Raw genomic sequence first — 20,646 nt, forward strand, 5'->3', positions numbered from 1 at the left:
ATGTGGAATTCTTTTTTTTTTTTTATATTTTTATTCATTTATCTTTAGAGGGGAAGGGAAGGAGAGAAGAAGAGAAACATCAATGTATGGTTGCTTCTTGTGCATCCCCTGCTGGGAACTGGCCCCTGCCGGGAACTGGCCTGCAACCCAGGAATGTGTCCTGACTGGGAATCGAACCGTGATTGTCTGGTTCACAGGCCCGTGCTCAATCCACTGAGCTATGTGGAATTCTTTATAACAGTTAAAATAAGTAAACTTTGACAAAGCTGGGGGGCAGGTACTAAAGTATTCGTTGTACTGCTCATTTTGTTTTTCTGTGTGGTTGAAACATTTCATAATTTTATAAATTAGCAAAACAAAACAGAACCTAGGCGGTATTTCCTCAAATTTGGCCCACAAACCACCTGCATCAAAATCACCGAAGATGGTTGTTAAAATGCAGATTCCTGGGGCCCCTCCCAGGCCTAGTACCAGAAACGGCACACTTGGGCCCAGCAGTCCATGTTTCAAGCAAGGCCACCAGCTGATGCCTAGAGGCCCACTGGCACAGGGTTTGTGTGGGGAAATGAGTTAAGTGGAAAACAGAAATTGAGACCACCTTTGGGCTGGACAAATGGATTACAGTGTGTGGAGGCTGGAGGAGGGCTGAACTATTGTATATCCCAGAGGCTGGGGCAGAGCACACAGGCTGCCACTGCATGATCCACGTAAGGAGGGCAGTTTGGTCGTGAGCCGGATTAAACTGTGAGACATGGAGAACCCAAATATCAGTGGTTTAACCAAGCTAGCCTTGCATTTCCCGCTCATGTGGAAGGAGTCTGGAGGTAGCTGGTTCACCACAGTATCAGGAATCCAGGTTTGTTCTGTGCCCGTGCTCAGCATGCGATGCCCCACTCATGGCCTAAAAGCTTCATCCACCACGACTTCATTACAACCAACAGGAAAGAGGAAAGGGGCACATCCCAAAAGGATACTTCCCCAAAGCAGTACAAACCACTTTGGCTCACATCCAGAATGTAGTCTTGGGGCCATACATAGCTATTGTAGAGGAGAGACTAGAACACGTCTTTATTCTAGGTGGCCAGGTACCCAGCTAACATTGGGAAGAGGAAGCTCTGTCACCACAGAGAAAGGAGTAGAATGGACCGAAGAGTCTCTGTCATGAAGGGCTGCAGGTAAATAGCCTATGAAAAGCTGCAAAGACCCAGGAAGCTGCTGTGTAGACTCCAGGATCAGAGCTGGAATGGTCCTGGAATAGCACATAGCGTAGGTGCTCACTTTTCCAAATGTGGTCCTGGGCCAACATAATCTGTATCACCTGGGAGCCTGTTAGAGATGCACATTCGGGCCCCACTCCATTTCTCCTGAATCAAGATCTGCATTTTACCACAATCCCCAGGACCAGGCTAGACAGAGAAAGTCTAGAAACTGAGGAGGCTTATAGCACAGAACAGGGACCAGAGGTGACAATACTCTGGGTAAGGTGGTAGGGAGTTGGGCTCCTGAGAGTGAGCAAGCTCCCTATGGAAATGAAGACAGCCAGGCCAGAGAGTTGAGGGTTCAGACTTGACTTGGGGACGTAAGCGGATGAGACTACCAGCGAAGGAGAACCAGCAAGAGGAGAAAGAAAGACACAAGAAACTTGAAAAGAACATGGCCTTGAAAACACACTTTAAATGAGTGTCAGTGAAATACAGATTTAATTGCCCTGTATTGTGGACTAAGCCATACTTAATCCTCACAACACCCCTGAATGGTAGGAATTATGTGATTCCCTTGCAGGTGGTGAAACAGGTTCAGAGATGTTAACTTGCCAAGGTCACACAGCTGGATATTAACATAGCTTACAAGAATGCTTAGAGCAATCTGGCCAGTTTTCAAGGCACTATTATATTCATCAACTAATTTAGTCCTCACAGTAACTCTACAAAGTAAACAGAAAGGGGCTATCGTAATTTTGCACCTAAGGAATTCCAGGACTTTTGCTTCTCAGGCCAAGTGTTTTTCTAATTTCCTGACACACGATGATAATGAAAAAAGGATGGGAGTGGGGGGGGGGGTTCCCTGAATCTGAAGTTAACTGTGAGAGTCTAGCCCTGTCACAGGCCTACAGGAGACCCTATAATATAACTGATATGGTCGTTATCATTACGACAAACAGTTTTGTTCACGAGGAAAGTAATACAACAGTGGCTTATTGGAACGAGGAATACCGAAGCCAGATACGGAGGGGAAAACTGAAGGTACTGTGTCAGCAACAAGGGAAGGCCTTCTCAACAATGCTGCAGAGCACTGGAGCCAGAGAAGCTGAGTCTACCTGGCAGTACCGCTACTTATTAAAATGCTGATGGTGGGCCCTGGCTGGGTTGCTCAGTGGGACGTCATCCCGAACACCAAAAGGTTGTAGGTTCAATCTGTGGCCAGGGCGCACACAGGAGGCAGCCAACTGATGTTTCTCTCTCACGTCCATGTTCCTGCACCCCCACCCCACGTCCCTTCCTCGCTCTCTAAAAATCAATAAATATATCTTTGGGTGAGGATTTTAACAAATAGTGACATTGGGCAAATTACTTAACATCCCCTAAATTCCACATCCTCTTTTTCAAAGGTGAAATAAATAGAACTTTATTGGGTAGTATTATGAGGGTTAAATGAGATAAAGTATATAGGATGATAAGCCCAGTGCTCAGAAGAAAATGAATGTTCAATAATTATATCTAGTCTGAAATCTGGTTATGGATGGAAGAGTCAGATGAGGTGGAAGTTCAAGCAGTAGTAGTTTCGAGTGGTCACTAAGGTGGTCACTAACTGCTGTGGGTGTTCATCAGTTTATAGACTTAATATCGGCTTTAAATTTTAAAAAGGATACTCTGTCTTCCTCTGGCTCAGAGACATTACACACTGATTATCATTATTTGCTTTCAGATGATGCTAAATTAATGATTGATCCTTCCAATTTGTATATTTTTGAATCTTGTATTTCTCACAAATGTATTTGGTGATTCTGAAGCCAGCAAATGACTATGACTATGACTATGACTATGACTATGACTATGACTATGACTTTGACTATGACAAAGCCAGCATTGCCATAGTTCTTTACCCTAAATTGTGCAAGATGCCAAGGGAAAATGGTAATACACTCTTATTGTCTCATTTATGAGAAACTTTGGCACAGTGAATGAAGGTGATAGGTGTGCTGCTTCCTAGAACCTTTTTGTTCCACCCTTAAAATCCATATTTTCCTTTACTATATTGATTTCTGCTGTAGAGCAGGACTGGCTATCAAATATCTTTATTTGGGAGCTATGGGTGCCAGAAGGAAAGAGGGAAAATGCATCAGTACTTAAAAGAAAGTTGATGGGATGGTGGAAGAGGACCGGAGAGAATGAAGTAGTCTATATCTGGGAAATTATTTACAATTTTGCTGAAAGACAGAAAGACTTGCCAGAGGGAAAATAGAGGATGCAAATGAAAAAAGCATCCAATCACAGCTACACCCTGTGATGGATGAGGAAGATACTTTAATAGATGAGAAAGCACTTTCTCTAGTGGCCAGCTGCCTCACCTCATCTCTCTTTTGGCCTGTAGCACAGTGGAAAGATTCCACGTGACACACTGTGGAATATATTAGTAAACTAGCTGATACAAACTAATAATAAATGGAAGTGTTCTTTTCTGTTTCGATGAGAAGCTACTGATTTCTATTTTGGGTGAGGTTGGATCTTCGCTACCAAAATAGCTAGAGATTGAGTTGATTATTGATGAACAATGTCCCCAAACCTACTTTTCTCAGCAACAAAAATAACGTTTATGTGGTGTGTGTGTCGTTTCAAAGCACGCTCACCTGCATCGTCTCATTTCAACGAATAACCTTGTGAGGTTATTATCCACATTTTACTTGGGAAAAAGGAAGTTTAGGATGCCCAGCTGTGTCTTATAAAATACCTCTCTTTGGCTCCGCCAATAAATGTCCATCTATGGCTACAATTCCCACAATGGGCTTTCGGGGGGACCCATCTCTGCCAAACAGAGGTCCCCAAACTAGGTTTCAATAATGTTTCTCCCTCCAGGCCAATTCCATGGCCCTGACATCTCTCAAGGGCCTTAAGGGTCCATCTGAGCTCACTTGAGGTCATATGGGAAACCTGAAATGAGGGTGAGTACTAGGAATGGGACAGGACCGTGCAGTTTTACCAGAAACTAAGCTACAACTTCCTTGGGCTTCTGAGGACCCTATGTCCCTGGTGCCTCGCTTTCCTCTGCAGTCTATACTCCTTGCAGCCCCCTCTCATATGTCTCCCTAGAGCCCCTGAGCTGCCCTTCAGCCATCCTTTGCATCCCAGCCCTCAAAAGGCCCTCTCACTTCTATCTCCCTCTGGGCACCTCAGCCAGTGGTTAGGAGAGCAACCCCTCACTGAAAACTACTCTCCTTGAGAGAATTTCCAACATGGGGAACAAACAGCCTGGGGAAAGGGGGTCATCCTTAACCACACCAACAGATACTCCTTCATCTGTGGGCAGAAAGCCTCCAGATGGAGTTACTTCTCCACTTCCTCCTCCTCTGATAATGTTCTGGCCTGAAGAAACCTCTTCTATCATCAGTCCTCACTGAGCTTAGAACTGTGCATATACCGGGAGAAGAGGGGGCTCCCTTGCCTACGCTTGGCACTGCAAAGTGATGCCAAATACAGTTAAGTAGATCATAAGAGTTACTAGCTGGTAGTAATTTGTTTCTATTTGAGTTCAGGCAGCACCACGTGCTAGCTGTTGTAGCTTGGGCAAATCGCTTACCTTCTCTGTGCCTTATGTATGCATCTTTAAATAGGTTAATAGTACATAAGGGGTGGGAAGGGGAATTAAAGTACTATATATGTAACATATTTAGAACAGTTCCTAGCACTCAGAAAAGCTATGTAAGGGTTAAACTGAACTTTTAAAACCACCTACTTTTAAGATATATATATTTTTATTAATTTATTTTTAGACAGAGGGGAAAGGAAGGAGAAAGAGAGGGAAACATTTGAATTATTTGAATTCCCAAGTGTATTTTACATTTCTTGATTAGCTCAGGCTCTAAATGCCAGCTCCTTTAGAAGTCTACCATGTGGGGGTTGTTTCATTGTCACAGATGTGGTGGCCCACAAATGCTTAACTCAGAGTAACATCCACACAAAATTTGTTCAAGTGCTCACGTGTGTAGCAAACTTGACCGAACCTTTTAGGAAAGGAACGGTCACCGTGCAACAACCCAATCCATTTTAGAGTCTACATCGGTCATCTCTGTTCTTTACAAGGCCTTTGGCTATGTCCACATCTTAGGACCCAGCTTCCTGCCAGGCTCCTTAGTCCCCTTCTCTCACCCTTTTCCCTCATACCTATCCTCCTCAAGCCTTTACTCTCAGATGGCCTGATGCTCCTAATTCTTTTTGTTCCATTGTACAGGGAAATCCTTTAAGCTCTCGCCAGCCCACTACTTTAAAAAACAAAAATAAAATAAAATAAAATAAAAAATATGTAAACCCTTAAAGGCCACTGCTTCAGCGTGACCTTGGTGATAATTTGAGATTATCCTTTTTAAGGACTTCATTAAATTACTAGCAAACATTAAACTCATCCTTGCTCTGTGTTTGTATGGGGGAGGGAAATGGGCAGAGGATAGGTCCTAAACACATAGTATCTCAATTAGTTCTCACAGCAATGCTGCAAGGTGGGTCTGATTCTCCCCATTTTATAACTTGGAAAGCTGAGGCTCAGGGAAGTTAGGAGTATACCCAAGATCATCTAGCTAGGAAGGGCTGAATGGAGTCAAGGTCATGAGGGTCTGGGTCAGAATCCCTCACTATTTTCATTGTACCACACTGCATCATACATTGTGCTTGGCCTTGGTACTGTACTGTCCTAAAGTGGTGGCAGAGATCAGAGGAGCCAAATGCAGCTTCGTCCTGGGCCCTTCATCTTGGACAGATCCCAGCTATTCTCTTGGCCTCCATCTTTAGTGTCCACTTCTTCATATACGGTGCCTAGACCTCGGCCCACCCTCCCAAGTAGGATCTAACCAGCACACAGGAGAGCTGTATCCTCCACTGCATTCTTTACTCTGGACTTCTAGTCACACAACCTTAGGTCATCTTGGGTCCCTGAACCCACATTTCATTGCTGATTCATCCTGAGTTTCCAGCCAACGGAAACCTCTACAACAAAGGTCCTCTTTGAAGTCTGGAGTCAGTCCCAGGGTCAGTCCTTGCTTCCCCACTTCCTGTGAGACTTGGACAACTCACCTCTCTTTTTTAGGCCACAGTTTTCCTGGATGGTCTGTTAGAGATGATAATATTATTTCCCTTATAAGACTGTTTGAAAAATTAAATGAATTAATAATGCATGCAAGGTGCTAACCTAGTACCTGGAACATTATAAAGTTCAAGAAATATTAGCCGTCATAGCAATTATTTCTATAAATGCCCATCTTCTCCCCCCACCTCCACACAAATCTGATCTCTCCACTTCTCCCTTCCCCCTCCTCCACGTGAGCCTGTGTGTATGTGCGCGCACACGCAAACCCATTATCAGAAGGCATGCTCCCCAAGAAGGAGGCTTGGCCTTAGAAATCTTGCATTTAGTTTTATCACATGCTAGCTATGTGACCTGGGGCCAGATGTTCAACCTCTTTTAGCCTCGGTTTCTACCTCTGAAAAATAGAAACTGTAATTTTGTACTCTTAACTCACAGCATTATCAGAAGGATTATATAAGGGAGAAATGTAAAGAAGCTCCGTATTTACCGTTACCTTATTTCCATTCCACAAATAAATTATGTTGGTAGATTTTTTAAAACAAAGTTAAAGACATTATACTAATCTCTGGCCAATCGTACAGATTCATTTAGGATTGATCAGACTGACATTTTTCTAAACAGTTTCTCTATGTTCAGCCTTCACATTTTTTCTCATATGACACATTTACCTGCTCATGAGCCTTGAAAATTTCTTCATAATAAAATGGGAGTCTAGGAACTCTATTCACCCCAGTCACAAATTTTCTTTTGTTGATTAAGAATGAATCTGCACAGAGTGGCTGCATTGCATTCTGTGCTGGGGCGGTGGCAAAGAAATGTAACTCAGGGTGGGTGCCTGCACATCTATTAATTAGCACATTGGTGAAATGACCTACATACTTATAAATGTCAGTGTCTTGAGACAGTTATGCAACCTTTCAAAGAAACCTAGAAAACCTCAAAACGTCCAATCATGGAACAAACTTGTCACATTGATGACCAGTCTCTTTAACCACATTCCCTGCTGGGCCTGTCTGAAATGGAGAAGACACACCATCATGGAACTGAGAATTCCAGGTCGTGTCACCTAACTCGAATGCTGAAGGACCTGGAGTATCATCCAGACTAACCCCTACATCTTGCAGGGGAAGATAATGATCCTGGAGAGAGAACAGGACTTAACCCAAATCACTCCAAACAGTGCAGAGCCCAGGCACTCAGCTCAGCAGGAACCAGAGGTAGGAAAAAGGGGGACAGGCCACAGGAGAAAGAGGTTTATTTTGCGTATATCTAGGGCTTTTTTCCCCCATAAAAAACTAATACTCATGTTTTCCATTTTAATTCACACCGTCTTTACAGTAATTTTAAAGCCTTTTAAGCATGTATCTTCCACGGAAATTTTCGATAAACATAAAATACATATATATATCTATTTGCCCTCTTCTCCCCTTCTCTTATGTGGGGGAGGTTCCTCTACAGAGATATTTTCCAAAAGACTACATATCATCACCAGACTGGAGAACAGGATCTTGGATGCACATATTTAGTTCTTATAACTCATCCTAGCCCGTGTTTCCCTAAATCAGAGGGATGTCAGGAGATGGAGGAACCCCTGGAGTAGAGGAGATAACAAGGACCCCTGAAAACCATCGTTGGGGGTTGTGCAGTAGGGAGCTCAAAACCTCACCAAATGATTAAAAAAAGGCATTTCTGCGAATGCGGTTTTTGAGGACGGGGAAGCCTTCCCTTCCCCAGAGCTCCCCGCCCCGTGCCCGACAATAACCCCGGGGCGCGCTCAAGCTGTCTTCAACTAGCCATGTGAGAAGAGAAAAACAGAGAATGTGCTCCTTTCCCCGTCAAACCTGGTCATTAGGTCGGGGCCCCTCCCGGGCGGAAATGGAAACAGGAACTTTGCGTTCACGAGGCTTTTCCGCCGGCGTGTGCGGCTTTCAGAAGCCCGCGGCTCCGTCCCTGAACTGCCTTTTGGGGAAGGAGACGATATGAGGAGGTAGCAGAGCTGAATAGGGGCCAGCTGTGGGCGAAGGGACAATGTAAAGACGACAGATGGGGGAAAGGGAAATAGAAGTAACGGGGTGTCCGGGCCAAGGGGAACCCGTGGGGGTGAAGGATGAGGGGGCCTGAGATTGTGTCCAGCCCGCCAAACTCAGAAATTAGGGCAGATCGCAAAGCCCAGACAGTTTATTTCAGAGGGAAACGGAAAAGACAAAACAAAAAGAAAAAAAAAGACAATTAGAAAGTTCAGCAGCGGAGACGAGCGAGCTGCGCGCAGGCGCGTAAGGCTCACGTCTGCCCTCGAGTTACCCCGCGCAGCCAGCCTGGCGAAGTAGGTGAAAGGTAACTAGCAGGCGACGCACTTCGGCGCGCTTGTGCTGGCAGGCGGGCTCTGGCCTGAAAGGCTTGCTGGGTCCTCCCCAAGTTTTTTCAAGTCTGTATTTCATCCTGCTGTAGCTGTGGCAGGGGTCATGCATGAGGCGATGGGAAGTTGGGGGTGGGTGTGGGGGGCATTGTGCAGACTAGGAAAATTCTTGTCACTCAACCCCCAGTGGGGAAATTAAGTCCGGGACTGGTACAGGGTAAAAAAAAAACAAAACCCAGGTACTGAAGGCCATAGTATGCCTCACACCGTGCTGGGCGTGTCAATGCATTATTTTAATTCTCAGAGCACTGTCAAGGAGGCAATGTGACCTCCTCTTTACGAAAGAGGAAACTGAGGCGCAATGAGTTCATGCAACTTGCCCAAGGTCATCCAATCAATAAAGGGCAGTTTCTACAAATGGTCCCCAATTCAAGGTGTTTGTTTTGTTTTTCGTTTGTTTGTTTTGGTGTTTTTGTTTTTTGGCCCAAGAGCTGATAACTGACAAGTGTAACACTCGTTACAAGGCACCCCAGCAGGCATCACTCTTTCCATCCTTACCTGAAACCTCTGACGTGCGGGATTATTAATACCCCTCTTTTGCAGTTGGGGGAACCGAGGCTCAAGAAGGAGACCTACCCCAGAGACCTTTGGAGAATATGAAGGATTTAAGCTCTATGGGGTGAGTTGCCTAGGCCACGAAGAAAATAAAAAGTTCCCGTTTTGGAGGTGTCCTTTGATTGCAGGTTTCCATTACAGATTTATGTAGTGACCTCCCCTTCCAAGAGACAGTTGAGTTGTTTGCTCACTGAGAACAGAGACAGAATGCACTGCTCATGGTTTGTTGGGCTTGGTGTTTGCTGGGTGAGTTTATAACGGAATGAACACATTTACAACCCAGACTGCCCCAGAGGGAAGCTTCAGCAGTGTGTGGCAGTGGTGAAGCGACCGCTTGTGTGTGTGACTTCTCCTGGATTAGGGCTCTAGCATCAACTCAGCTCCTACTCTGCTGTGCACACAGCTGGAAAACAGGATGGGAGCTTCAAAGGGCAGGACTGCCTTGCTCCTCCTGATTCTGGGAGTTTGCCCCCCAGCCACCCCCATGCATGTGGAAACCATAGATTTTCGAAGTGCATCACCCAGAAAGGGGCACAGGACCAAATCCCACCCCCCACCTGCCCCTCAGGGCACCGGCTATTTCTGGGAATCACAAAAACAAAAGCAGCTCTGCCCCTCTCCTGAGGAGGCCTTGGAGACAGGGAGGCAGAAAAAGCTTCAGAGTGACTGGTCAGCCCCCTCCCACCCTCATCTCTTTCCAAGAATCCCCTCCCTTGAGTCAGGGAATCGGAATTTCATTGCCTTATGACCCAAAACTGTGTTCTGCTCAGGCTGAAAAAGACAAAGGCTGCAATTGGACTGTGTTTTGCCCTAATGTAACCCTGCCTCACAGTCTCTCCGAGGTGAGGGGGCGGGGGGTGGGGGGTGGGGGGGATCATGCGCTGCCCAGCACTCTCAAGATGCCTCTAAGCTGCCTGCCTGCTGGTATTGGCAGGAAGAGAGCTGCTTGGAGACTTACATCATCACCCTGCTGAGAATGTTGTGTGCTGAGAACTCTGGGCAAACAGGGCCCTTTGCTAGACACTTTCACTTGAACTCCCTTACATCCTCCACAGCCCTATCCAGTAAGTGGTGTGATCCCCAGGTTGCGGAGGATAAAATTGAGGTTCTGGGGGGATAAGTGATTTCCCCACAGCACACAACCAGTAAAAGGCATGGCAGAAACTCAACACTTTTCACTGACCTATGCATCTGGACCCAATACCCCTTATAGGGCGAATACTAGGAATGGAATCACCCTTATTATCCTAGAAATATTTTAATAAAAATGTAGAACAAGTGAAATTCCATACCTTACAAACAATAAATATACTAATGAGTGACTTCACAGAGGAATGGAAGGATGCAGGTAAAGAATAAGATGGACTGAAGTACCTAGAATTTGTGCCTGGCACATGGTAGGTAATAAATACATCCCAAATGAATTAATAAAGGAGGAAGAAGTCAAAGTATAAAGTATGGAAGAATTTCAATGTCAGGTACATATGTTTTAGGGAAATAATCTCCCAAACTGAAGCTCACAGGTAAAGTTTGTAGTCATGCTGGAATTTGAAATTCTTTTTTGAATGATGGGTGAAAGGTTTACTGGTGCCCGGAGGTGATCAGTAGAGATACAGAAAGTAAATACAGTCAAGCTCTGGTCCACACTCCCTATCCTATCGAACTGCCTCTCGTGGTGCTTCTTGCCTATGATTTATGCTACTGGCCTCTATCAACAGGAAAGGCCTTTCATTCCACGCAGTAAGAGACAGTACTCTTGGTGAAGCACGACATAGGTTATAAAGTGCATAAGCTATGGTCCTTGCTCCCCAGTGGAGAAAAGGTGATGTTCGGAGCCAAACATCTCAGATTTGAGCCCCTGTTCTTCAGCACACTAACCTTAGCAACCCTTGGTTTTCCCGTGTGTGAAATGGGTGCAATATTACCTCACAGGGTGATTTTAATAATTTAATCATAAAAATATGTAAAAAAGGAAGGGGTTGATAAGTGATAAATGGTATTCGTTTTATTCAGAGCAAATATGGGGAGTGTTGTCCCAGGCACCAAGCCGGGCTCCCCCTCAGGGAAGGCAAATGGAGAGCTGTGCACTTGACATCTAAGAAGGATTCTGGGCTGGAGAGTCTCCACGCAGCACAGAGCACGAAGGACAGGGCAGCACAGGGCTGAGTCATGCTGCCCAGGAGCAGTGTAGGAGCTAAGCAGTGCCTCTGGGCCTTGTGTCTGAGCCTGGGGCTTGCCTTCCTCTTCCCTGCAGAGACATGGACTTGTGGCTTGAATCCAGTGGCTGCGGGAGGAAGGAGCATCCCAGAGCAACTGAATGTGCGGGAACTCTGCTGTCTCACTGTGGTCACCATGCCAGTGCCCTGCTCGGTTCAGCCTGATTTCATAGCAGCTGGCATTTATTGAGCCTTTCCTGGATGCCAGAGCCTAAAAACTCAGGGCAAACCTGACGCAAATATAGAACGTGTAAACAGAGGATTACCTGAAGGTTAAGAGGGGAGAAACTGAACCCACAGGGGAACGAGAAATTCCCAAGGAGGTGGCCTTGGGCTGAGATATGAAGATGGAGCCGATTTTCCCTGAGATAGAAAGCAAAATGGGTTCATACCTTTTGGCAAACAAACAAACAAACAAGTAGAATTGCACTTTGGCCATACCAAATTCTTACTTTGATTTACCCAGAGATTTTAAAGGGCTGAAAGAAAAAAAACACTAGAAATACATCTTGGTCATCTTAGAATCAAAGTGCGCAGCTAAAGCTTTACAATCAAAGTTTGACTTTACCAGCTCTATAGCCTTGGTCAGTCACCCTCTGAATAGGCAGTTTCCTTGTCTATAAAATAAGGCCTTTCATACATAACTCACAGTATTGTGGTGGGGGGTACTAGATGAGATAAGGAAGGTGAAGTATCCACCATGTGATCAGGGATGTTATAAGTTCTGGATAAATGGTAGTGTCTTTCTCCTTCCCTACCAGATGGAAGGTCAGAACTCAGTAGGGCTAAGCTCATTCATTTTCGTTACCTCCCGGCCTCTTTTTAAATTCTAGGTCCAAGAAAGATATCTGAACATCCTCCTAGACTCAGAAATGTCTGCTTTCTTCCTTCTTATCCACAGAAGAACTTGTGCAAGTGTTGACCCCTTGGGAAAGAAGCAACTCTGTTCATTAAGAATAACCCTATTTCTGTCTGAAGACTGTAATCACCTTCTTTGCAGTTATCTTGCCTGGAGACTTCCCCCGCTCCCCAGGGGAAACTTTCAGAGCCCATCCTCCTTCGGGTGAAGATGCAGAAGGGCTGGGATCTTCAAATCCACCCAAGAAGGATGAACTGTGATCACCACGGAAAGCTATTGTGAATAATTTCTTTGCTTAGCCTCATGGCAATTCCAAGGACAACAATGCAGAGGAAAGCCAACTCCTGGAGGCATTTCTCGGAAAATCCAGAGTGCTCAAGTGTCAAGAAATTTCCCCACGCAGCCTCCAAGTCTAACCCATTCTGTTCTTCGTCCCTTTCACACTTGAATACACTCGTCAGTACAAAAACTTTAATTCCTATAGGGTTCCCCGCCCACCCCTCCACCCCTCAGAGTTAACTGTCACTGGGAAAAACTGTCAAGGCTATAAAGAAAAGAAACAAGAAGTTTGAATTCAAGCTAATCCCATCTCAATGGCTCCCCTGGGGAAACCAGCAATTAGTCATTTTGAGAGATTGGAAGGGGAACCAGGTGACTGGGGTCCTCACTCAGTTTCTACCTCAACACAACATGCGGCCTCATTTCCCTTCTCTGAGCCCCAGTTTCTGCACCTGTGAACTTGGAGGTTTGGATGAGTCGATCCTTAGGCTTCTTCCTACGTATCCATCACCTCTGGTGTGCATCTGAAGTTGTACTACCTGCCCCCCAAAGTCTACCTGAAGGGAGAGTTTTGAAACTAGAAGCAAATATTTCAAAAACCCCAGGAAAAGAAGGACCTCTAAGACATGACATGCATTAAAATTCAAGCACAAACACCAACACAAAGTCCACTTCAGGGAAATATGTACTGGAGAACAATGGAAGTATTAATTAGTTCTTTGCCAAAAGTTAAACCAAATTTAACTCTTTTGTTTGCTAAATTCATTTATTTTGCTATGTATTGAGTATATTTTTTAAAGAAAGCAAGCACGTTTTATTAAAAGATAAGACGGTATTGACTCATTAATTGGGGGAAACAATGAATTGATTTGCTTACCTTATACACATACTTGTTTGTTAGATAAGGAATGAGGACATTTAGCATCAATAGTTAGGAACACCAGTGAGTGTATTCATGAATTAACTTTTTGAATAAAACTGGGAAATGGTTGAAACGGCATGGTAGACACTGTTGGGCCCTGTTGGTGCCTCTCTGTCCACCAGTTGCTACTAGTGCTCACAGCTGATGGCTTGTAGAAATTGTCCTCTGAAGAATGCGAGCTGATTCTCCCAGGAGGGTGTTCTCTCCTCACCCTCAGCCTGCAACCAAACATTGAGTGATTTAGGATTGAAATGCCTGGGTAGACTAACTCTGTGGTGTGAGTTATGCTTCAGAGCCCCTTGGCTCAGGCCAAAGCTAGACTGTCCCTAAAGTGACATCTGTTCCTGCCTCTTGGCCCTGCCCAGTCTGCTTCCTCTCACTCTCTTGCAGTTTCTAAGGAGAGCATTTCCTTGGTAAATCACTTACAGCCAAATCCCTGTCTCAGGCTCTGCTTCTAACACACTTGACTTGAGAATGTGCTGTTGCCCTGGCGGGGCGGCTCAGTAGGTTGGAGTGTCATCTAGTGCAGCAAAAGTTTACGGGTTTGATTCCCTGTCAGGGCATATAACTAGGTTTCAGGTTTGATCCCTGATAGGGGCACATACAGGAGGCAACCAATCCGTGTTTCTCTCTCTCTCTCCCTCTCTCTTTCCCTCTCTTTTTTTCCCGCCCTCCCCCCCCCTCTCTAAAGTTAATAAATATATGCTCAGGTAAGGATTTTAAAAAAGGTGCTGTTATTGTGAGTGGCCAGTAATGAAAACAAATTGGAATTTTTTCCATTCATTCATTCCATCAATACATAATGAATTACCCAGCGTGAGTCAGAGACTGTTTCCCACATAGAGACAAATATGATAGACAAGGTAGACACTGCCTCTGCAATAAGCAACATTGAATGCTGTTCGATAGTGGGGAGACACAGCGTGATAAATAAAGTAGACAAAATAATCATATTAAACAAAAATTAATAAGATATTTAGGATTTTATATTAAGGGTTTTTAAAGCTGTATTTCCAGATTGTGTGCTATGATCATTAAATCAATGTTGAAAATTCGACTATGTATTTTTTCCTGTATAAGCCTTGGACTCAATGACTGTATATTAAGAATTTAGAGGAATATATATAAAGGATACATGGACAACAACTGAGAAGGGTGGAAATGGGAGGGAGGGGGGAGCATGGGGGGTGGGATGTGATGGGAGTAATAGAAAACTGTACTTGAAAAATAATTAAATAAATTTTAAAAAATTAAAAGAAAAGAAATACAAAAAAAAGAAATTTAATGTACAGATATAGCTGTACCTGTTCTTAAAGACATGTATACAAAACTGTTTATTAGAACAGTTTACCATTTTTTTGTTTATAATAGCCAAAAAAGGAAACAAATACACATCAATAGAGGAATGATGAAATTAATTCTGTCCTGTCCATCTAGGAAATACTATGCAGCCATTAAAAAAATGAAGTAGCTGTATATTTACTAATGTGGAATGATTTCCAAGATGTATTTCCAAATGTTTGTAGTATTCTCCAATTTGTAAAGAAATGAATGTGAACACACACAAACATGTATGTACAATACATAACATCTATATCATAGAATCTCTGGAAAGAAACACAAGAAATTATTAATAATGTTGTTTCTGTGAAGAGGAACTAGGTGTCCTTTGCACTCCTGATTTAATTTTCAAAATATGTACATATATTATTTAATTTAACCAGTTAATTGAAATGTACTACATACTTCATGTGGAACTTTTATAACATACAGAAAAATTAACATCACTTATAATCCCACCTCTAAAATATACTATTCTTTATAGTTTGGTGTATTTCCCTTTGTCATTCTTCTATTTGAGGATATAAATTTTTCTTATAAATGAGATCATATTTTACATGTATAGATTTGTATTCTGATATTTTGACTCAGTCTAATATCCTCATTATATTCCCACATCAATAAACTTCATTCTAAGATATCATTTGTAATGGCTATTTATTTTCACACTGCATGAATACACAATCAATTTTAGATAATTTTCCTGTTGACGGCCATTGAGATTGCTTTCTATATATTGTTACTATATAGTGTTACTAGAGAGCTGTGAATATCTGTTTGAATGTGTCTCTAATTATTCTCTTAAAATGGATTTCTAGATGTGGACTTACTAGTCAAAGGAAACAGGTATTTTTGAACTTATAATAATAAAATATCAAATTGTCCTCCCCACAGTTTGTATTCATTCACAGTCCCTCCCAAAGTATATTTAGTATCAATGTGTCTTCACCAGCACTGAAGACAGTAGACCCTGGGTATTCTTGAGTTTACCATTTTTGTATGTCGGCTCCTCAGGGACTTCCCAGAAGGCTCATGACATGCAGTCATGACCGGGCTGGGAAACTTTCAGGACTGGCTGACGAGGTCACGTAGCACCCAGTGAGGCCAGTTGCGGGCCCAGAGTCAGCAGTCAGTGTACAAGTTCCACAGCAAGGCCTTGCTGACTTCATCCTGCAGGGTGACCAATTCTCCTCATGGCCTTCATCCGTCACATTGTGGGCAGCACTGGTCATCGGCACCCATCATCATAACGGAATTTTTGCACATTGGGCAAGCTGATTTGTTTCAACAATGATGTTACATCATAATAGAGTATCAAGTTTACTTCTGTGGCAGATTTATTTTAAGAGCCTTATCACTTATGTTTGTCTAATACTTATAGACTTTGTTTGGGATTACTTCAATTTCCCAGTTCTTCTTTAATGCATTTTCTAGAGAAAGATATGTACTTTAGTATTATGTGACAATTCAGAATCTCTACATTCTGGAGACATCAAGGGTTTTCCGTCATTCTGGATGAAATGGAATTTTACTCCTTGATTGCTTTCAGTGTCAACAGAACCCATGACAATGGTGCTTCTGAGGTCTTCCTTCTGCACCCGTTTCACAGCTCACCATCTGGTGCATTAGGAACAAGGTTTTGATTCAACTGATAAACTGGAGATTCTATGTAGAGAGCTGTTTCACATGGCATGGGAATTGTAGCCCAGCCCCCACTCAGAAAAGCCAGTGGGGAACGAGTAGGCACACAGGACTCATACCCACAGATAGGTTCTCCTGTAGGGAGTCAGGCCTGCATTGTACCTAGGGTGCTATGAGACTGACCTACTTTTGCTAAAACTCCCTCACCCTGAATTGAAACAGAAAGCACTTACTGTAATTTCCTAAAGTCTGTGCTAAACCTTCCAAGTATGAAGTGTAACTAGTCCAACCACTTCCCCTCCCCCCATCTGTAATATCCTTCTCTTTGAAGTAATTAGCAACATTCTTTCCTTTGTTATCTGTAAAAGGTAATCAACTACAGCAAACCTGTGCATAGTAAATGAGGGCCATCCTCAATATAATGTACCCATAAAAGCAATAAAAGCCTGTCCAGGCGGGGGTTGGGGCCCTCTCTCTCAGAGAGCAGCCATGCTGTCCCTTTTTCTCCACAGGACTTCTGAAGTCTGTGTGTATTTGTGCATAGCCGCCACAACACATGGACTCTGCGGGCCAGATTCCGAATCAGTTCTACAATCTGAAAGTTCCACGTTCTAGTACTGGTGACTAGCAGGCAATTCACTTCTCTGGGTTTTAAGCTCCTTATCTTTAAAAGAGAAATTTATTCTCAAGTAGCAATTCCCAACCTGGGTTCTTAGAACTTCATCGGAAGTCTTGAAAGGCAGTAATGAGTATGCACAAGCTAAAGTATTTATAACATTTTATTAGAACACTAATATTAAATAGAAACCCACTAGGTTTGATAGGTTTATTGATAGGATAACAAAGGGAGCTCATTTCTTTTTTTAGGTTGTGATAATGCAGGTATCCTCACAACTTTAGGAGGTACATACTTTAGTTATCATTAACTTACAGATGAGAATAAGAGGCCCAGAGAGACTTTGCTCAAGGCTGCAGCTAGTTAGTAGTGGAGCAAAGATTCAAACCAGGCAATTTGATTCCAGAATCAATAGCCACACTGCCTACTGCTAATTCTAATTACATCATAATAATTGGAAGCTCTGATTGGCAATAACGTCTTTCATGAAAATGAGAAAATGAAATATTAGTAATTAGTAATGAAATACAGATTGGTATGTAAACATTCTCCAGAACCTCAAGTCTTCAGAAAAGAAGCACTTTCAAATGTTATTTAAACAAATGGGAATGTTTGACCAATACTGATGCCCAAATTCTCTTCTAGTTCCAGTGTTTGGTGAGATTGAAGAGGAACTTTGAATAGTAAAGAAAAGCACAAGAGAGTACACAGATATCAAATTACAATGTTGCACACCAGAAATTTATAGTGTTGTTAACCAAGGTTACCTCGATAAAAAGGAAAAAGGGAACACAACTCCATGAAACATTATGCAGAGTGATGTATTTATATCCCAAGAGTAATCAAAACACTATTTCTTTGTTAAATGGTGCAAACAAGTTTAGTTTAAAAAATTCATAATCAAATGAGGTTCAGTGGACTTAGCTATTTGAAAAACTTAAACTCAGATGCAAAAGAGCCTTAGAAATGCAATTTCATGCTTGATTTTTAACATATTAATATCGTGCTGGAGAAGAACCGCATGGAGTCCTTACATAGTGCCTATTGGAACACCCGAACTGCTTTATACACGTCTCTTCATTTCCAATAGCAGTTGTGCAAAGTTTGTTGACCAGGATACATATAGTCAACTTGGATTATTTAATAGAGAAATAAGAAGATAAGACCTAGTGAAGAGTTTATCTTATTTACCTATCAGTCATTGCCAGCATAGAGCTAGTACATGATAAAAACTCAGTAAACATTTGTGACACAGGTGAAAAATTCACCAAGGTGCTGCTGGGTCCTGGCAAAATCTCTACCCAGCTGCCCTATATCCATAGTGTAAGTTTAATATAATATAATGCCAACTAATGCAATTAATCTTAAATAGTCATATGTACAAGCTGCCATGGTCAGACGACATTTTGTCTGTAACAAACTGTAATTGCTGCCATGGTCAGAAAACACTTTTAAAAACTCTGTGACTATAGGAACTATAAAACTATCTTTGCATTTCTATTTGACTTTATCTTCTCATCATGTCCTGTCCTGCTCAGAGTGTGCATTATATAATGATTCAGATTCCTATCCTGATATTCTAGGTTAGATAGAGAGGCCTGGATTTGGGGTGGAGTTGTGAATTAATGTGTCATTCAGAAGAAGGCGAATGGCTTCTGGTAACCCTGACTGATTTTAACATTGGGAGCTGCCCCACCCTCCAATTCATTGTGCAATGGGAAAGTGGTTTGCTGAGCAGCCCTACACAAAAAAGGCAAAAACTGTCTCGTACGTTAAATGTGTGAATCATATCCCTTGCAACTTGCTCAAGGAGAATCGTATCTCAAACAAATGATGGAGTGCACGGGTCAGACACTACTTGGGGTTTCCGAGATGAATAAGATGCAGTTCCAGAAATCATATGACTGGGCCACTGAGTGAGGGAGTGGGAGGGTAAGTTAAAAACAAAGACAAATGCTCACAGACAACTACAATCTGAGGCAGCCTGCCATCAGAGCTCTCAATTCCCACCCGAAGGAAAAAATATTTCTAGTTAGAGGATCAAAAACTTTATGAGACACTGGGCAGTGGTCACTGAGCAGACGGGACTCCTCCCGTCCTGCGCCTCATTCCACTTCCTCTGCAACCAGGTCTGATATGGATGAGATTGAGAAATTCAATAAGTCCAGCTGGAGAAGTCAGAACCACAAGAGAAAAATGCACTGCCTTCCAAAGAAACAACTGAAGAGGAGAAGCAAGGGCGCATTGTAATGAGATACACACCACCAACGTGCACTGTACGGTGTGTATTCCACAGGCATCACCTTCCTGTTTACTTCTTTTAGCTGTAAATTTAACTTTGTTTGGTGCAAAGAGGTTTGATCAGTTTAAATGACTGTGCTGCCTTCTTTCACATCAGAGAACTACTGACAACGAAGGCCGCACCTGCCTCTCCCATCTGCCTGTCTGGCAGGCAGGGAAGGAAAAGAACTTGCATGTGGGTGAAGGGAGAAGCCGAGTGGGACAACAGTGAAATCAGAGTAAAAACCAAGCTGGTCCAAGGCGCCCTGGGGTTTCATTAGAGTGCCAACTTTTTTGTTAGGGTGATTTTAATCATTGGAATGCACATGTTTAAAACATGCAAATAAAATGTTTTAAAACGTGGGAAAAAAGATGTTATGAGAGAAATGTTAGAATCGGAATTCCCCACTTTGGATAAGCATTTACTGAGTTCTGCTGTTGGCCAGACTCTGTGCCAGGCACTGGGGATTCGGAGGTAAAGGGGTTACGTTCGTGCTCATGGAAAAACTCTCAGCCTGGACAGTAAAAGAAACATAAAAAGAAGAAAAAAAATCCCACCCATCCTGGAAAATGTTCTTTTGGGAAAAGGAAGGAAAGACCTCTGGAACACGAGGATTAAGCAGCTTGTTTGACACTGTGTGAAGATATCACCAAAAAAATAGCAAATGAGAGTTTGTAAGATAACCCACATTTGACCATGGAGGCCTTTAACTGTTTCCCCCACTACATGGAAAAACTACAGCTTAGAGCTTCAGTGACTTGAAGTTTGCCCTCAAGTCATACGGCTAGTAAGCAAAGAAGCAGTGATAAGTGAAGTCTGGGTCCTGCTGGCTATGTCTAATTGCCCAAAAGCAAAGCAAAGAAAGCTAGAAAAAGAAAGACATTTAAAAGCTTGATCATAAGCAAAACAAACAGACGGACAAAAAAAAAAAAACCCCACAAAACCCCACACAGGACAGCCAAGCACGTCTGAGGAAATAACACACAGTACGGGTTTTCCAGACTGTAGACCGCCTGATGGTTCAGAATATAGCAGTATCATAATATGTACAACCATCCCTTGAGATTGGATGTTTGATTGTTTCCAAAGTTTTGCCATCAAAAGGAGCCAACGCGACTAACACAGAAAAAGGGGATAGGGAATAATGGGGAAGAGGAGGGTGACCGTTTAGACGTGTTAGGAAACAAGACCGCCCTCTGAAGAAGTCCATGGGCATTGAAAGGCCT

General features: G+C 43.1%; 1 long non-coding RNA gene across 1 annotated transcript; it reads left to right on the forward strand.

Annotated features, from left to right (window-relative positions):
- The first annotated feature begins 1,275 nt into the window (after nucleotides 1–1,275).
- LOC118979813 (uncharacterized) lies at nucleotides 1,276–19,674 on the forward strand. The gene is made up of 3 exons (XR_005064999.1): nucleotides 1,276–1,288; nucleotides 1,417–1,419; nucleotides 19,540–19,674. It is a non-coding gene; the product is annotated as an uncharacterized LOC118979813 (long non-coding RNA).
- Nucleotides 19,675–20,646: the final 972 nt, after the last annotated feature.

This window comes from Sturnira hondurensis, unplaced genomic scaffold (assembly GCF_014824575.4).
Source record: "Sturnira hondurensis isolate 20B ecotype Veracruz unplaced genomic scaffold, ASM1482457v3 Scaffold0022566, whole genome shotgun sequence".
Taxonomy (NCBI): domain Eukaryota; kingdom Metazoa; phylum Chordata; class Mammalia; order Chiroptera; family Phyllostomidae; genus Sturnira; species Sturnira hondurensis.